This window comes from Panulirus ornatus, chromosome 15 (assembly GCF_036320965.1).
Source record: "Panulirus ornatus isolate Po-2019 chromosome 15, ASM3632096v1, whole genome shotgun sequence".
Lineage (NCBI taxonomy): Eukaryota > Metazoa > Arthropoda > Malacostraca > Decapoda > Palinuridae > Panulirus > Panulirus ornatus.
The window spans coordinates 33,456,903-33,466,104 of NC_092238.1; the positions used below are offsets into that span (position 1 = coordinate 33,456,903).

Consider the following 9,202-nt stretch of genomic DNA (forward strand, 5'->3'; position numbering starts at 1 on the left):
AAGGGTGTATTGAAATGGTTTGGCCACATAGAGAGAATGAGTGAGGAAAGATTGACAAAGAAGATGTAGGTGTCAGAGGTGGAGGGAACGAAAAGTGGGAGACCAAATTGGAGGTGGAAGGATGGAGTGAAAAAGATTTTGAGCGATTAGGGCCTGAACTTACAGGAGGGCGAAAGGTTTGCAAGGAATAGAGTGAATTGGAACAATGTGGTATACCAGGGTCAACGTGCTGTCAATGGATTGAACTAGAGCATGTGATGCGTCTAGGGTAAACCATGGAAAGTTTTGTGGGGCCTGGATGTGGAAAGGGAGCTGTGGTTTCGGTGCATTACTCCTGACAGCTAGAGACTGAGTGTTAACGAATGTGGCCTTTGTTTTCTTTTCCTAGCGCTACCTCGTGTGTGCACGGGAGGAGTGGGGTGACATTTCATGCGTGGTGGGATGGCGACAAGAATGGATGAAGGCAGCAAGTATGGATACGTACATGTGTGTGTGTATATATATATATATATATATGTATATATCTTTTCTTTTAAACTATTCGCCATTTCCCGTGTTAGCGAGGTAGCGCTAAGAACAGAGGACTGGGCCTTTTTTGGAATATCCTCAGCTGGGCCCCCTCTGTTCCTTCTTTTGGAAAAAAAAAAAAACGAGAGGGGAGGATTTCCAGCCCCCCGCTCCCTCCCCTTTTAGTCGCCTTCTACGACACGCAGGGAATACGTGGGAAGTATTCTTAATCCCCTATCCCCAGGGATAATATATATATATATATATATATATATATATATATATATATATAATATATATGTGTGTGTGTGTGTGTCTGTGTATGTATATGTATGTATACGTTGAAATGTATAGGTATGTATATGTACATGTGTAGGCGTGTGTGTATATAAATTTGTATGTGGCTGTGTTGGGCCATTCTTTCGTTTGTTTCCTTGCACTACTTTGCTAACACGGGAGACAGCAACAAAGTATGATAATTAGAAAAAGATATTAGCTGGAGTTAGCATGGACAATTGAGTGCCCTATCAAGGCCCTCCCCTCTCAAAGCCCTCTTAATAACACTGTCACTGGACCGAACCAGAGTATATGAAGTGTCCAGGGTAAACCATGGAAAAGTCTGTGGAGCCTGGTTGTGGATAGGGAGCTGTGGTTTCTGTGCATTACACAAGACAGCTAGAGAATGGATGTGACCGGATGCAGCATTTCTTCATCTGTTCTTGGAGCTAGTGCAGATATGGCAATCAAGTATGAAAAAAAATTACTTCTACATGAATTTCTTTTATCTTATAATAGGAAATCATTTATCTATATTGTGATCAACTTTTAGCAAGTCACCCATTGTTTCAGGGTTAGAGAGTGCTAAGGGATTACTGAGACATGTATTATCCAATTGCAGTGAAAAGCTAATGAAGACAGCATGGTTGGCCAGCAGAGAGTGTGACATGTGCCAGTGTGTGGATGGTAGACTTTTCAAAAGCATGGTATAATGGGGAGGTAGGATAAGTGGTTTAGTGTATGAAATCAATGATAGTCATTGGTGGTTAAACCGTCTGACGGTTAATTGAACATCAGTTAAGTAAGCATTCACTGTATCATGTATCATTCTCTTCTTTCTTGGCTATAGAGTTCAAGGTATTTAAGCCTTTCATTGTAATTCATGTGTTCTAGAGCCACAATTCTGCTCATAAAGTGCTTATGAATTTTCTGTATTGGTAATTTCTGTATGTTAGTAGCAACACAAGACAGTAGTGTTCATTATTGTTTCTTTTGTATGATTGAAACAACATAAGACAGTAGTGTTCAGTTTTTTTTTTTTTTTTTTTTTTTTTTTTTTTTTTTTGCCGCTGTCTCCCGCGTTTGCGAGGTAGCGCAAGGAAACAGATGAAAGAAATGGCCCAACCCACCCCCATACACATGTATATACATACGTCCACACACGCAAATATACATACCTACACAGCTTTCCATTGTTTACCCCAGACACTTCACATGCCCTGATTCAATCCACTGACAGCACGTCAACCCCGGTATACCACATCGATCCAATTCACTCTATTCCTTGCCCTCCTTTCACCCTCCTGCATGTTCAGGCCCTGATCACACAAAATCTTTTTCACTCCATCTTTCCACCTCCAATTTGGTCTCCCACTCTCCTCGTTCCCTCCACCTCCGACACATATATCCTCTTGGTCAATCTTTCCTCACTCATTCTCTCCATGTGCCCAAACCATATCAAAACACCCTCTTCTGCTCTCTCAACCACGCTCTTTTTTTTTCCACACATCTCTCTTACCCTTACGTTACTTACTCGATCAAACCACCTCACACCACACATTGTCCTCAAACATCTCATTTCCAGCACATCCATCCTCCTGCGCACAACTCTATCCATAGCCCACGCCTCGCAACCATACAACATTGTTGGAACCACTATTCCTTCAAACATACCCATTTTTGCTTTCCGAGATAATGTTCTCGACTTCCACACATTCTTCAAGGCTCCCAGGATTTTCGCCCCCTCCCCACCCTATGATCCACTTCCGCTTTCATGGTTACATCCGCTGCCAGATCCACTCCCAGATATCTAAAACACTTTACTTCCTCCAGTCTTTCTCCATTCAAACTTACCTCCCAATTGACTTGACCCTCAACCCTACTGTACCTAATTACCTTGCTCTTATTCATATTTACTCTTAACTTTCTTCTTTCACACACTTTACCAAACTCAGTCACCAGCTTCTGCAGTTTCTCACATGAATCAGCCACCAGTGCTGTATCATCAGCGAACAACAATTGACTCACTTCCCAAGCTCTCTCATCCCCAACAGACTTCATACTTGCCCCTCTTTCCAAAACTCTTGCATTCACCTCCCTAACAACCCCATCCATAAACAAATTAAACAACCATGGAGACATCACACACCCCTGCCGCAAACATACATTCACCGAGAACCAATCACTTTCCTCTCTTCCTACACGTACACATGCCTTACGTCCTCGATAAAAACTTTTCACTGCTTCTAACAACTTGCCTCCCACACCATATATTCTTAATACCTTCCACAGAGGTATACATGAAAAAAATTTTATCAGTAGCTTTCTGTTTCTTGAAGTGAAAGTTCCTACCACACATTGCTTGGCTCATTAGTGCTGTCTTCTCAGTACAATATGTTCTTTGAATTGTAGTTCCTCATTTATGATCACATACAAATCTTTTGCATTTGAGTTCTTGTCACTTTCTCTTTTAGGTCTGCATATGATAGTACTGATGTACTCTTACTTGTCACTTCACTTTTTTGCTAAAATATATCTTCGTTAACCCTTTCAGTGCAATGTACATAAACCGTACACTTGGGACCAGAATCCTACACATTTACATGATATGTGCCGATGTTTCCCGTTCAGTTTTAGAAGAACTGGACCAGCCGTGAGCCACATATAGATACCATATGTCACCAACAGTAATGCTGTCTCTTCAGAAAATTTGCAATTGTCAGTTACATAATGGACTCTCTTCAAGTAATGCAAGTGACCGCTGTAAGGGTGAGACTGAACCTGTCCTCATACATCTGGCAGTGAAAAACAAAACTTTTGGCACTTTGGGAAGATGGAAGATGCTAACATCAGTTTTTTTTTCGTTTTTTTAACATTATGCTAATCTGATTTATGATATCAGTTTCTTTTCTTCTAATTCTTTTTTTCTATTATTTCTATTATACTTTGTCACTGTCTCCCACATTAGCGAGGTAGCGCAAGGAAACAGATGAAAGAATGGCCCAACATATGCATCCACACACACATATATACATACCTATACATCTCAACGTACACATATATATACACACACAGACATATACATATATACACATGTACATAATTCATACTGTCTGCCCTTATTCATTCTTGTCGCCACCCTGCCACACATGAAATGACAACCCCCTACCCCCGCATGTGCGTGAGGTAGCACTAGGAAAAGACAATAAAGGCCACATTTGTTCACACTCAGTCTTTAGCTGTCATGTATAATGCACGGAAACCACAGCTCCCTTTCCACATCCAGACCCAACAAAACTTTCTATGGTTTACCCTAGATGCTTCACATGCCCTGGTTCAATCCATTGACAGCATGTCGACCCCTGTATACCACATCGTTCCAATTCACTCTATTCCTTGCACACCTTTCACCCTCCTGCATGTTCCGGCCCCGATCACTCAAAATCTTTTTCACTCCATCTTTCCACCTCCAATTTGGTCTCCCACTTCTCCTCGTTCCCTCCACCTCAAACACATATATCCTCTTTGTCAATCTTTCCTCTTTCATTCTCTCCATGTGATCAAACCATTTCAAAGCACCCTTTTCCGCTCTCTCAACCACACTCCTTTTATTACCACACATTTCTCTTACCCTTTCATTACTTACTCGATCAAACCACCTCACACCACATATTGTCCTCAAACATCTCATTTCCAACACATCCACCCTCTTCCGCACAACTCTATCTATAGCCCATGCCTCACAGCCATATAACATTGTCGGAACCACTATTCCTTCAAACATACCCATTTTTGCTTTCCAAGGTAATGTTCTCGCCTTCCACACATTTTTCAACGCTCCCAGAACCTTCGCCTCCTCCCCCACCCTATGACTCACTTCTGCTTCCATGGTTCCATCCGCTGCCAAATCCACTCCCAGATATCTAAAACACTTCATTTCGTCCAGTTTTTCTCCATTCAAACTTACCTCCCAATTGACTTGTCCCTCAACCCTACTGTACCTAATAACCTTGCTCTTATTCACATTTACTCTCAGCTCTCTTCTTCCACACACTTTACCAAACTGAGTCACCAGCTTTTGCATTTTCTCACCCGAATCAGCCACCAGTGCTGTATCATCAGCGAACAACAACTTACTCACTTCCCAAGCTCTCTCATCCACAACAGACTGCATACTTGCCCCTCTTTCCAAAACTCTTGCATTCACCTCCCTAACAACCCTATCCATAAACAAATTAAACAACCATAGAGACATCACACACCCATGCCGCAAACCTACATTCACTGAGAACCAATCACTTTCCTCTCTTCCTACATGTACACATGCCTTACATCCTCGATAAAACTTTTCACTACTTCTGACAACTTGCCTCCCACACCATATATTCTTAAAACCTTCCACAGAGCATCTCTATCACCTCTATCATATGCCTTCTCCAGATCCATTAATGCTACATACAAATCCATTTGCTTTTCTAAGTATTTCTCATATACATTCTTCAAAGTGAACACCTGATCCACACATCCTCTACCACTTCTGAAACCACACTGCTCTTCCCCAATCTGATGCTCTGTACATGCCTTCACCCTCTCAATCAATACCCTCCCATATAATTCACCAGAAATACTCAACAAACTTATACCTCTGTAATTTGAGCACTCACCTTTATCCCCTTTACCTTTGTACAATGGCACTATGCAAACATTCCTCCAATCCTCAGGCACCTCACCATGAATCATACATACATTAAATAACCTTACCAACCAGTCAACAACACATTCACCCTCTTTTTTAATAAATTCCACTGCAATACCATCCAAACCTGCTGCCTTGCCAGCTTTCATCTTCCTCAAAGCTTTTACTTCCTCCTCTATGTTTACCAAATCATTTTCCCTAACCCTCTCACTTTGCACACCACCTCGACCAAAACACCCTATATCTGCCACTCTGTCATCAAATACATTCAACAAACCTTCAAAATACTCACTCCATCTCCTTCTCACATCACCACTACTTGTTATCACCTCCCCATTATTCCCCTTCACTGATGTTCCCATTTGTTCCCTTGTCTTATGCACTTTATTTACCTCCTTCGAAAACATCTTTTTATTCTCCCTAAAATTTAGTGACACTCTCTCACCCCAACTCTCATTTGCCCTCTTTTTCACTTCTTGCACCTTTCTCTTGACCTCCTGCCTCTTTCTTTTATACATCTCCCACTCATTTGCATTATTTTCTTGCAAAAATTGTCCAAATGCTCTCTCTTCTCTTTCACTAATGATCTTACTTCTTCATCCCACCACTCACTACCCTTTCTAATCTGCCCACCTCCCACGCTTCTCATGCCACAAGCATCTTTTGCGCAAGCTATCACTGCTTCCCTAAATACATCCCATTCCTCCCCCACTCCCCTTACATCCTTTGTTCTCACCTTTTTCTATTCTGTACTCAGACTTTCCTGGTACTTCTTCATACAAGTCTCCTTCCCAAGCTCACTTACTCTCACCACTCTCTTCATCCCAACATTCTCTCTTCTTTTCTGAAAACCTCTACAAATCTTCACCTTCGCCTCCACAAAATAATGATCAGTTGCACCTCTCAGCACATTAACATCCAAAAGTCTCTCTTTCGCACGCCTATCAATTAACACATAATCCAATAATGCTCTCTGGCCATCTCTCCTACTTACATATATATACTTATGTATATCTGTCTTTTTAAACCAGGTATTCCCAATCATCAGTCCTTTTTCAGTGCACAAATCTACATGCTCTCCACCATTTCCATTTACGACACTGAACACCCCATGGACACCAGTTATTCCCTCAACTGCCACATTACTCACCTTTGCATTCATATCACCCATCACTATAACCCAGTCTCGTGCATCAAAACTACTAACACTTTCACTCAGCTGTTCCCAAAACACTTGCCTCTCATGATCTTTCTTCTCATGCCCGGGTGCATATGCACCAATAATCACCCATCTCTCTCCATCAACTTTCAGTTTTACCCATATCAATCTAGAGTTTACTTTCTTACACTCTATCACGTACTCCCACCACTCCTGTTTTAGGAGTAGTGCTACTCCATCCCTTGCTCTTGTCCTCTCACTAACCCCTGACTTTACTCCCAAGACATTCCTAAACCACTCTTCCCCTTTAGTCTTGAGCTTCGTTTCACTCAGAGCCAGAACGTCCAGGTTCCTTTCCTCAAATGTACTACCTATCTCTCCTTTTTTCTCATCTTGGTTACATCCACACATATTTAGACACCCCAATCTGAGCCTTCGAGGAGGATGAGCACTCCCTGCATGACTCCTTCTTCTGTTTCCCCTTTTAGAAAGTTAAAATACAAGGAGGGGAGGGTTTCTAGCCCTTGCTCCCGTCCTCTTTAGTCGCCTTCTACAACACGTGAGGAATGCGTGGGAAGTATTCTTTCTCCCCTATCCCCAGGGATAGGGGAGAATGCTATCCCTGCTAAAACAGACCAAGGTCTGGTTGACCATCCTTGCATAACCTTGATTAGCTGTTGTCAGAAGAGGATGGTCCACAGTAGGAAGCAGGTGTCATTGAGGATACACCTTTTCTTTATTTTTTTTTTCAGTTTGTGTGAAATTCCTCCAATTTGGTATGTTGTTAGATGCCAATGAGGCTTTTTCCACAGGTGAGAAATGTAGGTTTTGAAGAAAAATTTTTACCCTAGGCAGGATCTCTGTGGGCCCTCATTTATTTTCCCATCTTTTTTGTTTTCTTTTTTTGAAAAACATTTCTTGATTTTGGCAGTAGTAGGCCCAAAGCACTGACATCAGCTGTAAGTGACTTGATATTGTTGAAAGGTTGCTAAGCCCTGCCTCATCTGTGTGGCATGACTTGATAGGCCTGGAAGGTTTCTGTTTGGTCATCAAGTCCCATAACTATATACCAGCTGCATGTGTATGATGATCAGAGGGGTTGAATCTTCATGGATACACCTAATTTGGGGATTAAAATGTATTTTAACCCTCATATTGAATGAGTGCTTTCTTAGATGCTCATAATATTCCTTGTTAGTGATTTTATTCTTCAGCCGTTAAAACGTACATTTTTATTTGAGACTGTTCTATGCTGTTTGCCTTCCATGCATGACTGCTTTCTGGAAGATTCATCTTCTTCCAAAGTTTCTCTTTCCCAGCATCATCATTCACCACTACCTGTCCTTATAGTTCTGCACAATACTATGGCAACCATTCATCAAGCACTGTTATATGTATGTCTCCACCACCTGAATATCATTTTGTACTGTTTTATTGCTATAACAGCCTCACATTTAACTTCTCATGGAAATTATGTTTTACTTGAACATTCCACCACATCAGTCATCTTTTTTCATTCATGTTGCTACAACCAGACTGTGTAGGAGGTGAGGCCAGCTTATAGTTACTACCTCATGACCTGAAAAGCCCCAACTTGACTATCTCATAACCTTTACATAATACACAGTACCTATCATATTCTTTCTGTTAAGAGCACCTGGACCATTTGTATTAATGGCAATTTGATGCACACTTTCCATGTACCTTTTCATTGTTTTATTGCCAGTCTTCACAGAAGTGAACAAAAGTGTATAGTAACTACATCTGGTTTCTCTTCAGTTATCATAAGATTAGGGATTAATCTAATTGACTCATTTATCAGATGCCCCTACTTTCCTAAGATTTATACGCAATGAATCAACTAATAAGGTTTTTGTTGAAGTAATTAGATATTTTTGAGATTAAAAATTTTCAATTGTATGTTGGAAAACTTATGATTATCACAGTTTCTCTAAATGGAGACAAAATTGGAATTTGACATGGTTCAAAGGTTATGCTTTGGATGTAAATCTATAGTTAAGGTGTATTGGGGGCATGCTATCCTGAAATATTTTCAAAATGGAAATTTTTCGTTCCCATGATTTAGATGTGTCGTAACAACCGTTAGCTGGGAAATGGTGAATAGGGGAAACCATGAAAATACTCCAAAATTTTGGGTGTTCACTTTTTTAGATGCTTTTTACTACATGTGTGAAAAATCCTGTGTGCTAATGACATTTTACTTCAGCACTTAGGGCTAGATTCTTGTCCTGAGGAAAGAACTTGATAGTAGGATACAGTAACAAATTTCATCAGTACATAACTAGAATTAGGTTGAGATGCTTGCAGGAAATATTTCATCTGATTTGCCTTTATTTGAAAAAGTTGTGCTTCCAATTTTAAGGTGAAAATGTTTGAAGAAAGTTGTACTTCTTATTTTAAGATGGAGATCTTTGCAGAAAGTTCTACTTCCTATTTTAAGTTGAAAATATTTGATTTCTTCAATGTACTTCTTGTTATGTTCTTGAACAGTAGTTATTTCTAGATGTACATAGTGTTACATGAAATCTTTTCTGCCCATACAG

General features: G+C 40.6%; 1 protein-coding gene across 1 annotated transcript in view; it reads left to right on the plus strand.

Annotated features, from left to right (window-relative positions):
• The window catches only part of Ndf (Nucleosome-destabilizing factor), a 224,419-nt gene that overhangs the window by 184,840 nt on the left and 30,377 nt on the right, over window positions 1-9,202 (plus strand). The window lies entirely within an intron of this gene.